The following is a 12218-nucleotide window of genomic DNA, read 5'->3' as shown; positions in this document are numbered from 1 at the left end:
GGCAAACTTTAAAGGATTACGGTGTCATTTGTGACAAAGCGTCTCTTTGGTGTGACAATGAAAGTGCCATCAAGATCTCTCTCAACCCGGTGCAACACTTCAAGACGAAGCATATTGAGATTCGATATCACTTCATCCGGGATCACATTAGGCGAGGGGAGATCGAGCTCAAATATGTCAACACTCATGATAACCTTGCAGATATTTTCCCGAAGCCCTTGGATGAAGCAATATTTCACGAGTTAAGGCATGAGCTAAATATCATTGATTCGAGCAATGTGGCTTGAAACCTTGCACACCCCACCATACTCATCTTGATGTCTTGTTTAGGTGTAGGCATGGACATAGGGGGAGTGTTGTTCTCTCAATGGACTCTCCCTCCCCCCATTATGCATAAATTGATCAACTCTTTCACATTAGTCATTTTTATGGTACTTGTGCTTCAAAGACGAGTTTTGGTCATGGGCCCAAGGATAATTCTTCATGGTGTCATACCAATTGACTCAAACATAGGTGGCTCCGGCCACTGCCCTCTCCTCTTGAGAGGTTTTGTTTTGTGTTTGGTCCTTGTTGTCTTTTGCCTTCTTTTGAGCCGTGTTTGTGTTTGAGTTGCCTCATGTGTGTGCTTGTTTGCGTGTCCGCTTGCTTGAAGGTTGCTTTGCAAAGGTTGTGTTTTCTGTTTTTGTCGAAACTTGCACTTTCTTGGGTTTACGGTACTACCGTGGCAAGCCACGGTACTACTGCAGGAGATGGGTTGCCCTATGCGTGCACAGCTGCATCCGATGCACGACACTACCGCTTCCATCGCGGTAGTAATTTTTTACTGCCGCTGGAAGAGCGGTACTACCGCCTTGTGTGCGGTACCTCCGCCCGGGCGGTACTACCGCGATGACCCGCGGTACTACCGCGCCATCGCGAGTGAGTGGGGGCTAAGAGCGGGCAGGGGGAGTTCCAACTCCCCCCATACCCATTCATCTCTTTTCCCCACTTCTCTCTCTCTCTCTCATGCCCAAGAACGGCGTTGGAGGACCTCGCCGGATCTCCATCTCCAGCCGCTCTCCTCGCATCGATCCCCACCTCGCCCTCTTTCCATGGAACCCGGTATCTCCCTTAGTCCTTCTCTATTTGCCTCGTTGTTTTGCTTCTAGGTTTTGGGAGATGCATGTGTAGTTCTTGAGATTTTTGGCTAAATCGTTGCAAGAGAAGAGTGTAGGAGAGTGCTAGTGTTGTAGAGATGCTATTTGGTTTGTTGCAACACTATAATTTTGATCAACGGTAGTACCGATCTAAATTTCCGGATGTGCCTAGATCTGCTCTTGCCAGATTCAAATCCGTGCAATACTACTGCTCCTTTCATGCGGTAGTACCGCTCTGGCGAGATCCGCCCCGTATGGTACTACCGCTCCGTTGGAGCAGTACTACCGCCCGGTGCGCGCGGAAGTAAAAATTTACTTCCGCTCTAGGCGCGGTACTACCATGCCATCCCGGTGCAGTACTACCGTGGCTAGAGCAGTTGTAAATTTTTACGTCCGCATCATGGTGCGGTATTACCCTTGACATATGAACTACCTTGCTGTGACTACCCAATCTCATTTCTACATGTTTTGTTTGTTTTGTCCTTGGTCTTTGCAATGACCCTTCTCATTCTTGTCGTGTGTTTGTGTTGTGTCTAATAGGTGGTGACTCCAATGTCCGTTGCTCGAATCCTAGCCGCGACACAAGCTCCAAGCGGCTTCGCAATCAAGAAGCACCTAAGGGCTCCAATGCCCGACAACGCAACATCAAGAATACCACTAACAAGTTCAAGGAGCCAACTGTTGGCATGGATGAGATGCCTCAAGCCGAGTTCATCACTCGAAGGAGGATCAACCCCTATGTGAACCCTCATGAGAATGCCAGAGGGACTGAGTTGTTCTGGACCAAGCAACAAAATCTCATCTACATCGATGTGATCAAGTCCAAGCACAACATCTATGTTCCAATGCAGTGGATTGATATGAATCATCTGAAGAAGGATCGGGCATACTTTAGCGAGGCATTGGATTTGGTGGAGCAGTTTGGCATCGAAGAGTTTATCACGTTCCACATGGACTTTGACCCGGAGATCGTGGCTCAGTTCTTTGCTTCCATCCACTTGCACACGGATGAGGAGCGGACTATGACTTGGATGACCAATGGGAAGAGGATGTCAGCTAAGTGGAAGGAATTCATGGAGATGCTGCACATTCGTGATGAGGGGCTCAATGTGCCCGTTGGTGTCCGCCCTCACGGCAACCCAGAGTCCGCCAACAAGAACAAGCTTGAACTGTTCCTTGTGGAGAAGAAGTTAGCCAATGGCACGCAGTCTTGGGTACTCAACCCTTTCCTTGACGTCATGCACCGAATCTTCCGCAACACTCTCTTTCCGTGCATTGGTGACAAGGATAAGGTGCATGCTTATCTCGTGGATATGATGCTTCTTTGTGAGGAGGCGCGTTGTCAAGTTACCCAACCACTGGACGTTTCTCATATGATGTGGGTTGAGCTCCGGTTTGCGGTCTACAATCGCAAAGTTCCCATCTATGGACCATACATGCACCTCTTGATCTCGAAGACTTGGGAGAAGCTCTTTCCGAATGAAGATTCTTTTGCTCCAAACTGGGTTTACCACGAGCCTATCAAGCTGCGTCAGAAGAACAAGTGGGCCAATACCACTACCCGAGCTAAGGCTGAGGCTGCTAGGATGAATGTTGATGAGGACAAGTTTGAGGAGGAGGAGGCTGAGGACAGTTCTGCGGGGTACGCTCCTCCCTCTACTAAGCCCTCTTGGGCTAAGAGGCTGAAGGCAAAGATGAAGGCTCTGTTCTGCATGTAGGACAAGGGGCAGTACAAGACCCATGTTGCTCAGAAGGAGAGTCTCCAGCGCGACAAGAGGATCTTGAGGACGTTCGGCGAGCACGTGTCGAGCGGGTCAGAGAAGAACATCACTCCTGAGACTAAATGGATGACGAAGCAGGGCTATCAGTGGGCTGAGTCAGAGGAGGAGTCCATTCCCACTGCCAAGACTGATGAGGAGATTGTTGGGTGATCTCTGTAGAGGGAGCTACCACCTGTGTTGTAGGTGTCCTCTCTGCCTTCTTGGTGTCTCGATGCCAAAGGAGGAGAGAGTGTAGGATTTGCGAGTTGTGTCTCTTTTTTTTCATTTCATTGGACCTTCGTTCGTTGCTTTGGTTTGTTGGTTTGCATTTGTGTTCGTGTGAGACCCGGAGACTATCATATGGCGTGAGACATATGCACTCAAGATTATCTTATTGTCTATTATGCTTAGTGGTTTGTGAGCTTATGCTATCTTGTGCCCTTTGCTTTATGCTCATATACATTACCTTGCTTCCATGCTTAGTGTCATTTATATTGTTGCAAGGGATGCCTTGTCTATAAAATATAGGGTGAGTATTGAACCTAGTATGTGTGTCGTGCATTCCAAAGCATATCTATAGAGTGCACACATCTAGGGGGAGTATGTCTACATTTTATAGATGTTGGGTTTGCATATGTTCATTTTTCTATCCTTATGTACAAATCGCATATTGTCATCAATCCACCAAAAAGGGGGAGATTGTAAGGGCATATTTCTCCCTATGTGGTTTTGGTGATTGATGACAATGTATTTGCGGACTAATCGTGTGCATTGAGCATTTCAGATATCTCATGTCTAGGCATAAGACGATTCGGTGCCTGTCGGTGTCAAGACCCGCGGATCTCGGGTAGGGGATCCCGAACTGTGTGTCTAAGGCTAATGGTAACAGGAGGCGGGGGACACAATGTTTACCCAGGTTCGGGCCCTCTCAATGGAGGTAATACCCTACTTCCTGCTTGATTGATCTTGATGATATGAGTATTACAAGGGTTGATCTACCACGAGATTGTAGAGGCTAAACCCTAGAAGCTAGCCTATGATTATGATTGTTCTCATCCTACGGACTAAACCCTACGATTTATATAGACAGCGGAGGGGGCTAGGGTTACACAGAGTCTGTTACAGAGAAGGAATCTTCATATCCTAACCGCCAAGCTTGCCTTCCACGCAAAGGAGAGTCCCATCCAGACACAAGATGACGTCTTCTATCTTGTATCTTCATAGCCCAATAGTCCGGCATATGCATATAGTCCGACTGTCCGAGGACCCCTTAATCCGAGACTCCCTCAGTAGCCCCTGAACCAGGCTTCAATGACGATGAGTCCAGCGCGCAGATTGTCTTCGGCATTGCAAGGCGGGTTCCTTCTCCGAATACTCCAAAGTAGATCTTGAACATAAGAATTGTGTCCGGCTCTACAAAACAAATTCCATATACCACCGTGGAGAGCATAATGTTTTCACGAGTCCAATCCGTTGACAGCTTTTGTAACACGACATTACGTCATCGTTCGACCATTATTTTGAATCGTTTTTCCAACCTGCTGCTCCATGCTTCGCGAGGCACTTTTATTGGCACGTCTTGTCAAAGCGGAGATCGTGTCCCCTTATTGCGGGATTCTTATCAACACGGGCGTGGGTAACCCAACCGTCCCATTGGTATGATTCCTTGGGAATAGGCATGTTTTAAGGCCACGTAGGGGACGTTTGATATTAATCATCTTTATAAGGAGGCAGAGACCCGCCTTTCCCCTCTACACTACTCCCCTCCTCCTCCCACCTCGAGTTCCAACACCCAAGGTTTAACCAGTCGCTTCAAACCGCAGGCCATGTACGGATCCAGCTTTCAAGGCCGGTGGACGGCTTCTTCTATCACCGAGGAGGATATCACGAAGCTCAGGGAGGCGAGGTATTTGACCGCGGAGATCCTTCACAGGCTTCCTGCACAAGGGCATGTTATCCCTACTCCTAGACCTAATGAGAGGCTCGTATTTATCCCTCACTTCCTCCGGGGTCTAGGTCTCTCCCTTCGTCCCTTTGTTCGAGGGCTCATGTTTTACTACGGACTAGATTTCCATGATCTAGCTCCGGACTCCTTCCTTTACATCTCATCATTCATTATCGTATGTGAGGCCTTCCTCCGTATCTCTCCACACTTCGGCTTATGGCCCAAGACCTTCAATGTAAAGCCGAAGATAATAGACGGGAGACACGCGGAGTGCGGAGGTGCTTTAATAAGCAAATTGGTCGATATCGTCTGGCCAAAGGGTTCCTTCACTGCAGCTTCCGGCCTATGGCAACGGGAGTGGTTTTATATCACGGAGCCTCGTGGTAGAAAGTGGGTGGCTCCACCCGCCTTCCGATTCGGCCCTTCGCCACAGCTTGCATCGTGGATCAACAAGGGGATGGATTGGGGATCGCTAGATGAAGTTCAAATACTACGAAGCCGCATTCGAGACCATATTAAGAAGGACATCGATATCATCAAGGTAATCCAAGTTATGTTAGTTCGTCGGGTCTTGCCATGCCAGCGCCGACCTCTCCGTATGTGGGAGTTCAATCCGGAATGACCGCGAAATATTCAGCGCTTCTTCGGTGCAACGCTCGAAGGGATGTATGAATTATTCTTCGGGTCATGAAAAAGGTGTCTGGACACCACAGAGGACGCATGCCTCGACTGTAACCACCCAGATTCCCCGGTAAGCTATCAATTTCTGAACAAGTTTTTAGTTTAAGTTTCCCATAACAAAACCAAGAAAACCATACTCGGCCTGGGCTAGGTAAAGAAGGCGGAGAGGATCAGGTGTTCGGCCCCTCTTCCCGAAAACTCAGCGGACCCAGTGTTAACCAGGATGCTGGCTTCGGCACCTTATCAAGTGCCGTTGAGGGAAGAAAAGGAGAGGAGTGGAGAGGCCCAAAGTGGCCTTCGAACCGGAGGTGCGTCATGCACCGTATCCGAGGAAATCGGAACTCCTGTGTCGGAGGATGAACGGGGAGGAGAATCTAACATTCCCTCCCCCCACAGGAAGAAGAGAGCCGCCCCCGAAGACCTGAAGGCAGAGGCCTCCAAGCGAGGGAAGAAATCCCTATCAGGGACCCCGGATTCGGGAGGCGATATTGCCGCACAGTGCCCACAAGGGGGCCAGCCTTTAGCCGAACCGTAAGTGAACAAATGTGCCTTAATAAGCATACCCCGTTCTTTTCTTGTTTGTGAGGGTAATATCTGAAACGTATGTTTTGAAGTTCGGCCTATAGCCTCCCTCAACAATCTTCATCCTCGGGGGATCTTCTTCCGGAGATGATGGAGAGCGAAACGCCGCCTCATACTTCCCCGCCCCATAAGGAGGACGACCCCGAGGTGTCGTCCCGGAGGATCTCTCCCGATCCGCGAAGGAGGACAAGGCCAGAAGATGACTCTTCGGCCGCCCGAGGTCCGGGGTGTTCGGCTCCTAGAGAGACCAACAAAAGCCCCGGACTATCCGATATACAGCCGGACATATGGACGGGTCTTCTGCGGCAAGCACCTATCTCGGAGGAACACCATACCTTAATGGGTATGGTGATTGAGAGAATTTCGTCCGCAAAAAGCGGATTGAATGAAGCCCTTACGAGCCTGCTAAGAGGCTTTGAGGTACGCAATGTGACATTTTTTTAGTTGTACCATAAACACAAGGTGTACTGTGTATAGATAGTAGCCCCTGAGACTCTGGTTGCCCTCCAAACGGGGCGATCAGAGGATCAAAAGAGAAATAAGCTCAGGTAATATTTTTGCTAATTTGTACACAGGCGGCTGCAGCCCCGGCCACTGCCCGGGCTGCCGAATTTGCCGAACTGAAGCAGCAACTTGATGTAGCGGATGATGACATCACGCTCGTGAACAAGCGGCTTGACGAGGCTCAAGGTATGTCCTTTGGGCGGTCAGTGAGTATAAATAGGAGCATGATGCTGGAATATATAATATGCTTGACTGCAGATGGTGCTGCCACCGTGGAGACCCTTCGGTCTGAGCTTACCCGGGCCAAGGAGCAAGCCAGGATAAGCAAAGCGGCTACCGAGAAGGCAGTTGGTGAATTAAAAGCTGGACAGGCTGCTCATCGCCTGAGTGAGGAGAGAATATCCAACATGGCGCTTGAGCTAAGGGATGCCGCTAGATAATATGCACTTCTCGAGAAAGAGACCAAAGAAACAAAGGCCGACCTTGAGAAGTCCTTACAAGCGGCAAAGGAAACCCGGTCAGAGGCCAGAGCGGCACGGGAGGAGATCCGGCAAGCCGGGGAGATCGCGGTTGGAAAGCCCTTTTTGTTACGAACTAAGTTCGGTGATCCGAAGTATGCCCCGCTTGATCAAATGTGGAGTTCTCCGGACGCATATTTGGACTTGTCGAAGAGTGCTTTTGATGTGACACAGTTTTTCCAGGCCCAAGAAGGCCATGAAGCGGAACGTCTTTTCTGGTCACAGTTTAGCATGCCAAGGCGTCCGCTGCTGTTGAAAGGCCGAGCTCCACAGGATATCTAGACTTGCCATGAAGGCTGTCGTGGACCGGATGTGGCCCGAGGGACCAACTGCGAATAGTTATTTTGGTTTAGTGCAATAACTTGTTTGTGCGGTGTCGCATATCGACGCTGTCAAGCGGTCAACGTGCATAGAAGGTGCACGGATGGCCCTTGCCCGTGTGAAGACGTATTGGGCGAAGATGAAGGCCACCGATATTGCAACAGGGGGTCCACCCGAGGGTCAGGACACACCAGATCACTATTTTGAAGAAGTCTTAGAGGGTGCCCGCTTGATAGAGGGCCAGTGCTCGAAAAATACTATGTTCGAGTAACATGTATCCGAATTGTAAAAACAATGCTATGATAATGAAGGCTGTGTTTATACTTTTGCCCGTAAAGTATTTTAGTGCCTCATGTGCGGTCGTTTATTTCTATATGTATATAACCTGAAAGTTTGCAGTCGTCGGCTTCAGCCCCCTCGCGTATAACGCGGGGGTGTTCAAAAAAGCACGTCTTGGTCCGTTAAGGAGGTGTTAGTGCGGCGAACTAGGAAATCAGACTATAGAGCTTTAACACTTTCACTTAGCCATAGGAGTTTGACGGTGGGGCTACTATATAGCCCCTGGTATGTCCGCGCTTATCAGAATACAGTGTGTTTACATACATGACCGGGAAACCGGTCCTTCGTTAATGCGGAGGAATCGCGAAGATTCCGCTGAGTCATCGAGTGGTTGACCAGCTCTCGCCTTATCATGACAGCCAGTTTTCGGCTTTCTCTACTGAGGTGCTCGTCCGGATGAACCAGGGCACAATCATAGTAGTTCTCCCTTTACCACCTTAGCCGATATAGCGGAATGTAAGGTAGCAAGCACAGGAGCCGGGCAAACCCAACTACTGACCAAAGACATGATTCGGAGCTGATGCATATAAGGCCGAAACTCGCGACACCGAACACTCCCGAAGGTATTCGGACTTTTCATATATACCAGGCTGGATACAGCCCCCGGTAATGAACCCTGAATTCAAGGCATGTTCTACGACCCGGCGTGAGGAGAGAGCGCCTGTGGTGAGAGCATAGTTCTCAAAGCACAGTGATGGCTGCTTCTAGAACATCCAGTTTAGTACGGCGAATAGTAAGTTCGCAAATACTGCCGATATCTTTCCTGGGCGTTTTATATGCGAGGAGGGTATGAAACAACAAGAGATAATAATAAGAAAAAAAAGGTTTACATAGAGTCTTAATCTAAACAGAAACCTTGAAACGGGGCCCTGCTGCACGTCTGCACCTTTGTCTCCGTTGTGCAGTGTCCTTGAAGGTCATATCATGATGGCCTATCTGTAAAAAAAGAAAGTACCAGGTGAAAGAATCTGGTATGGCCGTTGGTATAGTTTGTTGGTTTTGATGAACCGTGAACTGTAGCTTCTTGAGCCTGAATAGGGTCAAGCCGGACTATAGGCTTCTAACGTGCAGGGTGCCCCCAGCGCCACCCAAGGAATTTTGAGTGTATATTTATGTATACGGGAAAACATGTACAGTCTTCTTATGGGGTAATCTATGGGGGTAGGGCTGCTAAACAAGCTCAGGTTTATTTAAGCTCTTACACGTAGGTGTGCGCCGAACACGTTTGGCTGTGTCCGCGGTCTTTAGTACCGATGAGCTGCTTAGCTTGAAAAGGCCGCTTCGTGCTTCGGCTACTAGAGCCGCCGCGTATTCTTTTGTACGAAGAGAACGCTCTGTATTTCTGATGACCCACAAGTATACGGGATAGTTGTAGCCTCTTTCGATAAGTAAGAGTGTCGAACCCAACGAGGAGCTAAAGGTAGAACAAATACTCTCTCAAGTCCTATCGGCCACTGATACGGCCACTGATACGACTCTACGCACGCTTGACGTTCGCTTTACCTAGAACAAGTATGAAACTAGAAGTACTTTGTAGGTGTGATAGGATAGGTTTGCAAGATAATAAAGAGCACACAAACATAAACTAGGGGCTGTTTAGATAAAGATGCAATAAAGTAAATATAGCGGGTGTGGAAAAGTGGTGGTAGGAGATGTGGAATTGTCCCTAAGCAATTGACTACGTTACTAGACCGGTAATTACTATTGCAATTCTATTTGAGGGAGAGGCATAAGCTAACATACTTTCTCTACTTGGATCGTATACACTTATGATTGGAACTCTAGCAAGCATCCGCAACTACTAAAGATTCATTAAGGTAAAACCCAACCATAGCATTAAAGCATCAAGTCCCCTATATCCCATACGCAACAATCCCCTTACTCGGGTTTGTGTTTCAGTCACTCACGCAACCCACTATAAGCGAATCATGAACGCATTGCAACACCCTACATCGGGAATCCCTCATGCTTGCGCGACACGGAGGGCACAATAGGACAGCACCAATAATAAAACATGCAACTCAAACCAATCATAGAAATTCATCAATCACCGATAGGACAACGAAAATCTACTCAGACATCATAGGATGGCAACACATCATTGGAAAATAATATGAAGCATAAAGCACCATGTTCAAGTAGAGGGTACAGCGGATTGCGGGAGAGTGGACCACTGGATATAGATGGGGGAAGGTGATGGAGATGTTGGTGAAGATGACGGCGGTGTTGGTGAAGATCGCGGTGATGATGATGGCCCCGGCGGCGTTCCGGCGCCACCGGAAGCAAGGGGGAGAGAGCCCCCCTTCTTCTTCTTCTTCTTCCTTGAACTTCTCCCTAGATGGGAGAAGGGTTTCCCCTCTGGTCCTTGGCTCCCATGGCTTGGGAGGGGCGAGAACCCCTCCGAGATTGGATCTATCTCTCTGTTTCTGTGTTCTGTAATTCTGCCCTGGCACCGTTTACTTTATATCTAGAGATCCGAAACTCCGATTGGATTGAAACTTTCACCCAGCTCTTTTTCCAAAAATTAGCTTTCTTGCGGCCAAAGAAGGGCATCAACCACCTTACGGGTGGCCCATGAGAGTGGCGGCCGCGCCCTCTTTAAGTGGGTGTGGGCCCCTATCTCGTGGCCACCTCGGGCATCGTCTCGCATTGATTCTTCCTCCCAAAAATCACAAATGTTCCAAAATAATTCTCCGTCCGTTTTTATCCCGTTTGGACTCCGTTTGATATTGGGTTTCTGCGAAACAAAAAACATGCAACAGACAGGAACTGGCACTGGGCACTGGATCAATATGTTAGTCCCAAAAAATAGTATAAAAAGTTGCCAAAAGTATATAAAAGTTGTAGAATATTGGCATGGAACAATCACAAATTATAGATACGACGGAGATGTATCAGCACCCCTAAGCTTAATTCCTGCTCGTCCTCGAGTAGGTAAATGATAAAAAAAAGATAATTTTTGATGTGGAATGCTACCTAGCATAATCTTGATCATGTAATCTAATCATGGCATGAATATTAAGACACGAGTGATTCAAAGCAATATTCTATCATTTGACATAAAAACAATAATACTTCAAGCGTACCAATAAAGCAATCATGTCTTTTCAAAACAACAAGGCCAAAGCAAGCTTATCCCTACAAAATCATACAGTTTGGCCATGCTTCATTTTCGTCACACAAAATGCCCCCATCATGCACAACCCCGATGACAAGCCGAGCAATTGGTTCATACTTTTTAACGCGCTTCAGCTTTTTCAACCCTCATGCAATACATGAGCGCAAGCCATGGATATAGCACTATAGGTGGAATAGAATATAATGATGGAGGGGTTTATGTGGAGAATACAAAAAAGGAGAAAGTCTCACATCAACGCGGCTAATCAACGGGCTATGGAGATGCCCATCAATTGATGTCAATGCGAGGAGTAGGGATTGCCATGCAACGGATGCACTAAGAGCTATAAGTGTATGAAAGCTCGACAAAAGAAACTAAGTGGGTGTGCATCCAACTTGCTTGCTCATGAAGACCTAGGGAATTTGAGGAAGCCCATCGTTGGAATATACAGGCCAAGTTCTATAATGAAAATTCCCACTAGTATATGAAAGTGACAACATAGGAGACAATCTATATGAAGAACATGGTGCTACTTTGAAGCACAAGATATGAGACTCACTACATGAAGAACATGGTGCTACTTTGAAGCACAAGTGTGGAAAAAGAGATAGTAACATTGACCCTTTTTATTTAATTTCTTTTTTTTCTTTTTCTTTTTTTTCTTTTTTTTCTTTTTTTTCTTTGGCCTTTCTTTTTTTTCTTTTTGGCCTTTCTTTTTTTTCTTTTTGGGGACAATGCTCTAATAATGATGATCATCACACTTTTATTTACTTACAACTCGATACTGGAATAAAGATATGACTCTATATGAATGCTTCCGGTGGTGTACCGAGATGTGCAATGATCTAGCGTAGCAATGACATCAAAAAACGGACAAGCCATGAAAACATCATGCTAGCTATCTTAAGATCATGCAAAGCAATATGACAATGAATGCTCACGTCATGAATATGATGATGATGGAAGTTGCATGGCAATATATCTCGGAATGGCTATGCAAATGCCATGATAGGTAGGTATAGTGACTGTTTTGAGGAAGATATAATGAGGCTTATGTGTGATAGAGCGTATCATATCACGGGGTTTGGATGCACCGGCGAAGTTTGCACCAACTCTCGAGGTGAGAAAGGGCAATGTGCGGTACCGAAGAGGCTAGCAATGATGGAAAGGTAAAAGTGCGTATAATCCATGAACTCACATTAGTCATAAATAACTCATATACTTATTGCAAAATTTTATTAGCCCTCGAAGCAAAGTACTACTACGCATGCCCCTGGGGGATAGATTGGTAGGAAAAGACCATCGCTCGTCCCC

This window comes from Triticum dicoccoides, chromosome 2B, assembly GCF_002162155.2.
Source record: "Triticum dicoccoides isolate Atlit2015 ecotype Zavitan chromosome 2B, WEW_v2.0, whole genome shotgun sequence".
NCBI lineage: Eukaryota > Viridiplantae > Streptophyta > Magnoliopsida > Poales > Poaceae > Triticum > Triticum dicoccoides.
The sequence above is the reverse complement of the archived record's forward strand: the minus strand, read 5'-3'. Positions refer to the sequence as shown.